At 38.7% G+C, this 11444-nt stretch overlaps 1 long non-coding RNA gene across 1 annotated transcript; it reads right to left on the bottom strand.

Annotated features, from left to right (window-relative positions):
* Positions 1-3982: 3982 nt before the first annotated feature.
* LOC147612162 (uncharacterized) lies at positions 3983-4840 on the bottom strand. Its single transcript, XR_015263702.1, has 2 exons — positions 4624-4840; positions 3983-4529 (listed from the first exon to the last, which is right to left on the bottom strand). It is a non-coding gene; the product is annotated as an uncharacterized LOC147612162 (long non-coding RNA).
* Positions 4841-11444: the final 6604 nt, after the last annotated feature.

Here is an 11444-nt window from a genome sequence, read left to right on the forward strand (position 1 = left end):
GTGGGTAATTAATAAATAGATTAATGTAGGCATGGATACTCAAAAAATAGCAAATTCTCATTAGGGCAATGCCTCAATTTATAGAGTTTACATCAAGCATAAAATCCCACTGATTTCTCTATGATTCACTCCACCTCTTTTCCCTGATTCTCTCCACCTCTTCTTTTTTCCCAGAATATCTCCACACTTCCCAGAATATCTCCACACTTCCTAAATCCTCTCATGCTACCCTTTATTCTCTCCCAGTAGATTCTTCTCACCTTTTCACAGGTTCTTTCACATTTACACATCTTCTTTTACAGCCTCTAACCAAGGGCTTGTTCCCACACACACCCTATTCACTTGTATTTTCAACACCTCCCCTCAAGTGAATACTCCTAGTACACCTAGACCCTATACCAAGTTTGCCTCCCCTTACTTGATAGTCCGCGACTAGTGCCTAGCACAACTCCCCTCAAGTTATCTTAGCACACTTGGACCCAATACCAAGTTTCTCTCTTACTTGATAGCCTGCGACCAGTGCCTCGGGTCTCTAAACTCATAGTCCTTGACACTCTCTCTCTCTATGTGTCCAAGGCTTACTATAGTTGCCCGCGACCTTGACTAAAGTGCTCACACATACATCTCTCTACCATGTGGCCTACATCATCGCTGGCTCAGAGAGGTGGTTTTACTTTGTTGGGGCAGGTTACATTGGGTTGTGGGGTCTCTCTCTCTCTCTCTCTCTCTCTCTCTCTCTCTCTCTCTGGTATTATGACTAGTGCTTGGCCTTAATAGCCCTATGAGAGCTTACAAATTTTGATTAATGTTGCCCACAAATGTGTTGCACATATGTGCTAATTTTTATTTGGTTTGGGATCTAGGAAAATCTACTAGACATACATACACAATTACCAGTGGTATTATGACTAGTGCTTGACCTTAATAGCCCTATGAGAGAACTCACAAATTTTGACTAATGTTGCCCACAAATGTGTTCCACATATGTGCTAATTTTTATTTGGTTTGGGATCTAGGAAAATCTTCAAATAATGCTTCAAATTAACTTATTCTTGTTTAGAGAGATGAGCCAATACCTTGCTAGGAAGTATCTCTTGCTCAATTCATGTCCAAGGATACTCAATCTCACTGATCACTTAAATTACCACTTAATTAAGCTCTGTGAAAACACATCAATGATATGTTAATGAGAGAGAGAGAGAGAGAGAGAGAGAGAGAGAGAGAGAGAGAGAAATTTCTCGTTGGCTATACGTGTAACATTCGAAGTGACACTAAGCATGTTTGATGCATCAAAATTGTTTCTTGGAGTATCACCTTGGTCTCTGTTCTTGAGTACTTCAATATGAAGGTTATCTAAATAGACTTAGAATGAAAGTTTTGTATTGGTGAATGCTTGATTTTAACACGACTACCTGCTTGAGGTATTGCATATTGGGAAGAGTTATGCTTTCAAGGCCATCAAGGCCATCAAGAGGTTATACACAACAAAGTGTGAATAAAGAAATGAGTAATATGATATTGCGATGAAGATACTGATTATTTTGCACATGCATATGGGATGAACATACACACACATATATCCTTAAGCGTATAGTGGACAGATTTTTTCAAATCATTCACAAGCTATTTTTCCTTAGCTTTTACTTGGACATTTACGAAAATAGCTTTTACTTGGACATTTACAAAGAATTGGGGCTTTCACTCATACTAAACTTGACCTCCCATGTAATCAAGTGCTATGCAAGTGAGCATAGTTACAAAGATTCTTATTCAGACTTTCATTCATACACTTGCCCCATGGACTGCCATGGAAGGCTTGAACCATCTCACTAAGTTTTAGTTCAACACTCAGGATGAACATATACACACACTTATATCCTAAAACCTACACATATATATCCCTGAACTTGATTGGACTAGCTTTTTCAAATCATTAACAAACTAGTTTTTTAAAATCATTCACAAACTATTTTTCATTAGCTTTTAATTGGACATTTACAATGAATTGGAGATTCCGCTCATACTAAACTTACACTCCCATTTAATCAAGTGATATGCTAGTAAGCATAATTACAAAGATTCTTATTTAAACTTTTCTTTTATACAGTTCCCCATGGACATTGACAATGACATGGACCATAGATAAACCATCTTACTCACTCTAAGAGTTCACACGGGGCTCCATATCCATTATCCATATCCATTTGCATCAAATGGACCTTGAGAGCCACAAGAAACAGTAATAGAAAATGTGTGTGTGTGTGTGTGTGTGTGTGTGAGAGAGAGAGAGAGAGAGAGAGAGAGAGAGAGAGAGAGAGAGAGAGAGAGAGAGAGAGAGCCACATGTAGACAACATGACTGAAATATTGGTTCATGAATCACGTTATAGGTGTATGCTCTTTGCCTTGTCAGTTTCGAGAAAGATCACAAAACAAATGTGTGTGTGTGTGTGAGAGAGAGAGAGAGAGAGAGAGAGAGAGAGAGAGAGAGTGTATATTGTGAATAAAAGGAAACGGAGTAAATCCGTGATTCATGATTAAGGAATACATACATAGAAAATGGACCATGTATGGCATTGGTTACACGTAATCATCATGGGATCACTACAATAATCATGTATCACAACACAAATGTGTGTGTGCGTGTGAGAGAGAGAGAGAGAGAGAATATATATACTGTGAATAAAAGGAAACCGAGTAAATCCTTGATTCATGATTAAGGAATACATACATAGAAAATGGACAATGTATAGCGTTGGTTACACGTAATCATCATGGGATCACTACAATAATCATGTATGGCTTTTGGTTACACGTAATCATCATGGGATCACTACAATAATCATGTATGGCTTTTGGTTGCTTGAATCATCAATGTTTCCATGAAACATTTGGATGATGGTGTATCTATAATTTTGGCTTGCCTTTGAAAGAAAATCAAAGGCTCATTTTGCCACAGCCATCTGTCTCTAACAAAACAGGCAAGGTGGGAGGGGCGGGAGGGGGGGGGACTCTCTCTCTCTCTCTCTCTCTCCACTTCCTCTGCTTTTGTGCGTGTGTGTGTGTGTGTGTGTGAGAGAGAGAGAGAGTCTCTCTCTCTCTCTCTCTCCACTTCCTCTGCTTTTGTGCGTGTGCGTGTGTGTGTGTGTGTGTGTGAGAGAGAGAGAGAGGGCTCTCTCTCTCTCTCTCACACACACACACATGCTCTCTCTCTCTCTCTCTCACACACACACACACATGCTTCCAATGTTAGAATTTGGACTAGGATGCTATAGTCACACCCCATCTAACAGAAATTTGTTGTGAGCTGCCATTTTCTCATGGCAAGCTCTTGAGAGAGAGATTTCCAATATACATAATAATAAAATTATGATTTAGAACATAACCTAATCTTGATTAGGTAACTGATCTCAAATAGCTTTCTAAGGGTCACAATTTCATGAACAGGAGTCAGAAAGCTACTTTGCCATTTCATGAACAGGAGTCACAATTTCATGAACAGAAGTCACAGAACAACTTTTCCATGCACTAGATCTATGGATGAGATTTGCCAACTCTCTCTCTCTCTCTCTCTCTCTCTCTCTCTCTCTCTCTCTCTCATCATGCACTAGATCTATGGATGAGAATTGCCAAGCCTCTCTCTCTCTCTCTCTCTCTCTCTCTCTCTCTCTGGCTAATCCATCTCTCTCTCTCTCTCTCTCTCTCTCTCTCTCTCTCTCTCTCTCTGGCTAATCCATACGATACCATTCTCCCATCACCTCACCAACACAGGTATAAGTTCAGAGAATCGAAAACCTTCACAACAAAATCAGCTACAAAATTAAGGGGATCGCCCATTATTTTTCTCCACACATAGACCACAAGGAAATCTCACATTCTGGAGAAAATCTGTGGAGAGGTTGGTAGGAAAATGCCAACCCATGACAAAATGGGCGGCACTGGAAGCATATAATTAGATCAGGCATAAACAGAAACAAAACGAACTAATTAATAACACTGCATGCGTTTAGTAATTAACATTGACATGAGATCAATTGAATACAACAGGATATGGTGAGCAAAGCAAACCGATTGTAGGGGGGTGATAAGGTCTCTGAGATAAAATAATGAACTGGGTCCTTTGCCTCCTTGGTTTGGCATGATATCAATGATCGGTTGCACGCAGCACTTGTGCGCAGCTCAAGCCCCGGTTAGCCTTGTTATTAACACAAGAACGTTGATTTTAGGGCTCGTTGTAGGCTTGAGTTGTGCACAAGAGTCGCCCACAACCAAATTAATCAGCCTGCATAACCGCCTGATTGGCGCAAAGATTAGCTCACTAAAGAACATTATTAGGGTTTGATAACAAAAGGTCTGGGCATAACCAGGTTTGCATCGAAGGACATAACAGAATTAATCAGGCCATCGCCGTCAAAAGAGAGAGAGAGAGAGAGAGAGAGAGAGAGAGAGAGAGAGAGAATTTGCCTGCCAAGAGCGTAATTGATAGCTAGAGCCTCACAAAGAACAGTGAAGACGCTAACATATGGCTGGCCTGCAGCATCGCACAAACAGCTGAATAAGCAGAGATGGGTAAAGCGCGCAGGATTAGGGGAATTATAACAGAAAGTGTTGGAGCTTGACAGAACCTGAGACGCGGAGGCAGAGGACAGAAGAATGGATGAAAGCAACAAGGTGATCAAGAGGAGAGAAGAATGGATGAAAGCAACAAGGTGATCAAGAGGGCGCTGAGCGGATGTTTAAATAGCTGCGTGGAAAAGAGGAGGGAGAGAGAGCAGGAAGAGAGGAGGGGGAGGAAGGGAGAGACCGGACATAGTGCAGGCCGAGATCGGAGAGAGAGGGAGAGGGGGCGGTTGGGCTATCAGAAGAGTCATCTTCTCAGCAAGACGTGGGAGGAAACGTGGGGGCCGAGCGGACCCATCACCATTCATCATTGGTGTAAAGTTGGTATGCCCATATAGAACCCACACAACCGATCCTCTAGTTATCCCGCATAACCTTAGTATTTGTCACTTCATTTGTGTGGCAACTTAGCATTGCATCTTTGGCGGTGATTTAAAAATTGAGCAATGAGCACCTTAGATCTAAAATCTACCACGATGATGCATGATACACACACACACATATATATATCAAAATAGAGACAAAGGGAGAGAGATATTTCACTCTTTCTCCAAATAGAGACATAGAGGAAGAGAGATATTTCACTCTTTTTCTAAATCTAGATAATTATACGAGAGAGAGAGAGAGAGAGAGAGAGAGAGACTCGTGTAGCAAGAATTCAATGTTTCACAAATAAACTTGCTCAAATGCATGTACATAAGTAGTGTTTCAAAGTCCATTTGTTACAAAAAAAAAAGTGTTGGTACAAAAAAAACTTAAGTTGGTACAAAAACTTAAGTGTGCACAAGTACAAGGGATCTTTTTGCAAATGGACTCTTCACATGGGGTGTATTCAAATAACTGGTGTTTCAAAGTCCATTTGGTACAAAAAAATTTAAGTGTGAATAAGTACAATGGGTCATTTTGAAAAAGGACTCAAAAAATACCTCTTCAGTGATGCATGGATAAAGTTTATAGATACCTTGCCCCCTTGAGAGGGGTAGCAAAAGATACTATCTCAACCTCTCTCACAACAAGTTTTGCCAAGAAAAGATAATCAATTGATTTATAATAACTAAGACCTACTTGGTCTTATTTATAAATAATATACATGGGATGTTCCAACTCATTATGAAATCTTAAATGCCTTTCATGTCCCATGTGATCATTGGTAAATCTAAAATGCCTTGCATGTCCCCCTAAGCTCATTCCAAGGACACTCCATAGAATGTGATTTATATTTTCTTACCTTGGTTATACTTGTTAATTATATTTCATAGAATGAGCTAATTCTATGAGGAGTAGACACAATGGAGCACCTTTAAATCGAAACTCAAGCCATGCATTAAAATGTAGCACAACCCCCTCACCACAATTCCCAAATCCATCGTGTGTATTACATGCAATTATATGCCCCCATACACATGCATACACATATGCACCGACATATAAACACATGCAATTATATGCCCCCATACACATGCATACACATATGCACCCACATATAAACACATGTATGAACCTACCCATTCCTAGAGAGAGAGTGAGTACTCTTTCTCAACCACCCGAGCCACTTCATTTCAAATCCACATAAGGTCATGATAGGTCAATATCAAGACTATCGTGTGCTAAAGGTTCCTCTACCTTTGCTCACGTCCAACCCTCTGTTGCTTGAAGATCCTTCAAGAAGGTAGGCATTGAGATTTTTTTAACATCTAGGCAACCTTCCCTAGTGTAGATCACTTGGCTCATACTTGGGCAAATCCTTTGGTGTTATTACTTGGACACTATATTAGAGAGGTGTAATTGTGCAAGCTTTGATTTTTGGGGGCTTTGTAATTCCTTCTAAATCATAGGTGAGGTGATAAATCCTCTCACTATCTCACATAACCTTTGGAATTATCACTTTCACATGTGACAACTTACCATTGCATATTTAAAAATGAGCACCTTAAACGTAAATTTTTTTGCATCCAAGCTACCACTATATTGAACCTTAGAGAGAGAGAGAGAGAGAGAGAGAGAGAGAGAGAGAGAGAGAGTTGTTTAACATTTTACAAAATAAAGTTTCTCAAATGTATTCACATAAGTGATCTTTCAAAGTCCATTTCGTACAAAAGAATTTAAGTGTGCACAAGTACAAGAGGTCAATTTGAAAAGGGACTCTAGAAATACCTCCTGAAATCATAAATACCTTGACCCCTTGAGAGGGGTAGCAAAACGAGATTGACCTACTCACAGTATGCACTGCACGATGTTGAACACATTATGAAAACTTAGATGCCTTATCCCATATGATCATTGCGTCCACTCAACTCATGCTATGAGAATTAATTTATTATTGGGTGATCCAATAAGTAAAAAGAATATCTTGGGTGACTCAAGTGTGATTAATTTGGTTGTGAGATGAGTGAATCCAACCAACTGTGACATGTGTGACGCATGTAAGAAATGTGAGAGTTTGATTGTGAGTGAATCCAATTAACTCTTTTGAATTAATGAGGGTGACCCTAGTTGGTTATGAGTGAGTCCAACCAGCTGTGACACGTGTGAAACGTGTGGTGTACTCTGTGAATACGTGCGATGCGTATGAAAACATTGTGAGTGAATCCAATGTAGGAGTTTGATTGTGAGTGAGTCCGATCAACTCTAAGACAAGTGTGACGCATGTAAAGGTTCTGTAAATTTGATCGTGAGTGAATCCGATCAACTTTAAGACACGCGTGATGCGTGTGAGGATATGTGGGAGTGAATCCATTTAAATACATAATGACATTGTGAGTGAATCCAATGTGGGAACAATTAATATGTTTGATCACTCGTGTGTGCTAATAGTTACAACCGAGGGACGGGTGTCTAGGAGGACTATCACGGGAGTGAGATTTTTTAGAATCTTTATCATGGGAATGAATCCAATTAATTATGTGTGATGCATGGTTCATGTGTGAAGCATGGTAACGAATGATTCCCATTTGTTAGAATTATTTTTATGAGTGATTCCAAAGTAATTGTGTTCTAACATTGTGGAAAATGTTGAGTATAGATCATGAGTCCGGGACAACCAAGGTGGACATTGGACGAGATTATCTAGCCAAGCACATGTGTGCTAAATATTTAATTTTTTATGGTTTGGCCCATTGTACATATGTTGGGCAAGGTTTATTTTTGATGAGATGCTTTAAAAGCAATGGACTAAGGTTCAATTTTGTAAAAGCCCAATTTTGGAAAAGCTATGCTATTTATGGCTCCAAGGGCTAAATTTTTTAATATGATTTAAATACCGCGTGTGGGAGTGGAGCCACACACGTCGGGGGGGAGATTGCACCCAATCTTGTGTTCTTTGATTTTCATGATCTTGATTTATGCTATGATGTTATGGTTTATTTCTTTTATTATTTAATTTGTGGAATAATCTAATCTCCATATACCATCGTCTTGCAACTCATTCCAAGGACGCTCCATAGAATGTAGTTTATATTTTGTACTTGTTAGTTCTAGTTAATTTTATGGCACTATTATTTTTATTGAAATGTGCTAATGCTATGAAATTTCAAGCAAAAAAGGAGTAGAGACAATGGAAAACCTTTAAATCTAAGCTTAGTCTAAGCTTAAGCTATGTATTAAAAAGTAACACAACCAACTCACCCCATAATTACCAAACCCATCATGTATTACGAGCACTTGTATGCCCCCATTGTTGTGAGCATGCACATACACATGTAAACACACACATACATTCTTACACCCACATACAGACACCACACAAGTGCACCCATCCATTCCTAGAGAGAGAGAGAGAGAGAGAGAGAGAGAGAGAGAGAGAGAGAGAGAGAGAGAGAGAGAACATATTCTTTCTCAACTACTCGTGCCGCCTCATTTCAAAGCCACCTCACCTCATTCTAGGTCAATGTTGAGACTTCATATTGATGACTTCGGACATGTAGTTTCCTCTACCTTTGCTCACTTCCAACTTTTTATTTCTTGAAGATCCCTCAATAAGCTAGGAATTTGGAGGCATTTGAGGCTTTTAAAAACAAATAGGCAACCTTCCCTTGTGGATATTGATTGGTTCTATGCTTGGGAAAATCCTACAATCCTCTAGCATGATTCTATGCTATTATTGATTTTCTTATCATGTGGTTGCACTTGTTAATTCTACGTCACTATTGTTTTATTAAATTGAGCTTATGATTTTAAATTTCAAGTGGAAAAGGAGTAGATGAATGGAGCACCTTTAAATCCAAGCTCAAGCCATGCATTAAAAAGTAACACAACCCCTTGACCATAGGTTTCAAACCAATCGTGTATATTATGTAAAGTTGTATGCCGCTTGCAAGCATGCAAATGTAAACACACACATGCATGCATGCACCCACATATACAAACACACACATGCACCCACATACAAATGCATACATGCACCCACCCATTCTTAGAGAGATGGAGGGACAGACAGAGAGGCAGAGAGAGAGACCATGCACCCACCCATTCTTAGAGAGAGAGAGAGAGAGAGAGAGAGAGAGAGAGAGAGAGAGAGAGAGAGAGAGAGAGAGAGAGAGAGAGAGAGAGGGGGGGGGGAGGATATCCCCATCAACAAATATATATATTAACTAGTCTCTCTATTGATATGAATAGATAAAAGGATAGAAAGATAAATATACATTTTTTTATCTTTTCTACATCTATCAATGAGTGCCTCTATTGATGTGAATAGACAAAAACTTAGATAAATAATATATCTATAAATATATTTTACATTTACATTTACATTTACATTTTATATTTTATTATTTATTATTTATGTTTTCCTTTATCTTTTTTTTATTTTTTCTTTATGTCTTGATTCCTTGATTTTTTGCATCTATCTATGTGTTTGTGTTGTAAACAAATAGCTAGCTAGATAGATAGGTAGATAGATAGATAAGAATATAATTAAGTAGATAGGTATGCTGATTCATAGATAGATGGGTGGATGGATTAATCAATTAATTGGTTGATCAATAAAGTAGGTAGATGGATGGATAATTAGATGGAAAATAGATTAATTAGTATATAGATACATATATGTGTTCTTCTTGCTCATGTATGCACATGTGTATATACGTGCACAAGAATGCGCGCGCACGCACACACACACACACACACTCACGCGTGCGCACACACACACACACACACACACACACACACACACACACACACACACACACACTCACTCACTCACTCACTTGCACACACACACACACACACACTCACTCACTCACTCACTCACTCACTCTCGCACACAAACACACATACACACACACACACAAAGTGAGAGAGAGTTATAGAGAGAGAGAGAGAGAGAGAGAGAGAGAGAGAGAGAGAGAGAGAGAGAGTTAAAATTCCCACTTTAAGAAGGTGGAGCTACGTTGTCATTGATATGAATCGAAAATTCAAGATTATTTGGCATTTTATCCCTCACGAAACAATGATCAATCAACAAAAGGGTTCAATAATTTGTGGCCAAATGAATTATTAAATAAGCTTCTTGAAAGTCACAAAAGAAAAGACTACCTTTCAAATGATACAAAGTCACCCGACTTTGCAAAAACTTTCCAAGATTTCTTTTGTCTAAAATCCCCCACTTTCTACAAAATTAATGCTGTTTAGTAAGAATGGGATGAACACTTTTGAGAGGGGTATTTTTAATTGTGTATTATTATTTTCATGTTTCCAAAGTGATTTTACTCTCTAAGGACATGGCCTAAAGTATCCTACTTTTCTTGCCCTTGCCACACAACCATTTTCTCTCGTCAGTCCATGTTAGTATTTGATCCATGTTAATAAAAAGCATCACTACCCTCATCCCTTTTATGTCCCGAACATCTCTCTCTCTCTTTCTCTCTCTCTCTCTCTCTCTCTCATTGTAAATTCAAACTAATGTTGGTAGCCCTTAATGTCTTTATGTTGTTGGCATGCATTAGCCCTTGTTACAAAGTCTTATGACGTTTTAACATGTACTACTTGGATAGAGAAGAAAGTTGGACATATCTATGCAAACATGGATATGCACACATGGAGCTACGTTTAAGTAATTAATTTTGAGTTCTATGTTCAATAATCTATGTGTCCTTTACTACACAAAATCCTCCGCCTCAACCCTTTTTTAGATCTCCATTCAAAGCTCTCTCACATTAGCACATGGGTGGGCACGGAAAATTGGATGGTACCAATTACACTCTTTGCAATTTAAAGATGAAGGTAATATTATCTTTATATGGATTATGGGAGACCATTACTGGGGTGGAGTGGGATGCCAATCACTATATGGCTAGCTCCCCTAGATCTAACTCAAATAACTCCTTTGGATTCTTCTTTTATTTTTCCATAGAGGGAGAGGGAATGTAAATTTTATGTTTTATCTCATCACAAGCATCCATGATTCTTTAATGATGATAATTTTGTTATGATGATGTTTTTACATGTGTATATGGCTAAGCCTGGTTGGTTCTTAGGAATGAGTATGAGACAAGTAATCATACAAGGGTATAAAACCTTGATAATAAATTTGCATTGGAGAAGCTCATAGAAAAATTCATCACAAGGATTAAGATCCTACGTGATTAGACGGGGTAGTGATTGGAGTTACTATGATGATTGAGGATTTTACACATAGGTGCATAAGGGTGCTACCCCAAAAATATAATGGTCTTATCATTTCTTTGAACACTTTAACTTAGAGATCCATTTACATTTGAGTATTTTTGTGTGATGCTTCAATGTGCACGGTGGTGCGAATTGTGCATTCTCCATCAGAATGAAGAAAGGGAAGGGATAAACTTTTCAGTAGAGCCCTTCTTGCCCTTCT

This window comes from Cibotium barometz, chromosome 46 (genome assembly GCF_041138505.1).
Source record: "Cibotium barometz isolate CiBa-2024 chromosome 46, ASM4113850v1, whole genome shotgun sequence".
In the NCBI taxonomy this organism is placed as follows: domain Eukaryota; kingdom Viridiplantae; phylum Streptophyta; class Polypodiopsida; order Cyatheales; family Cibotiaceae; genus Cibotium; species Cibotium barometz.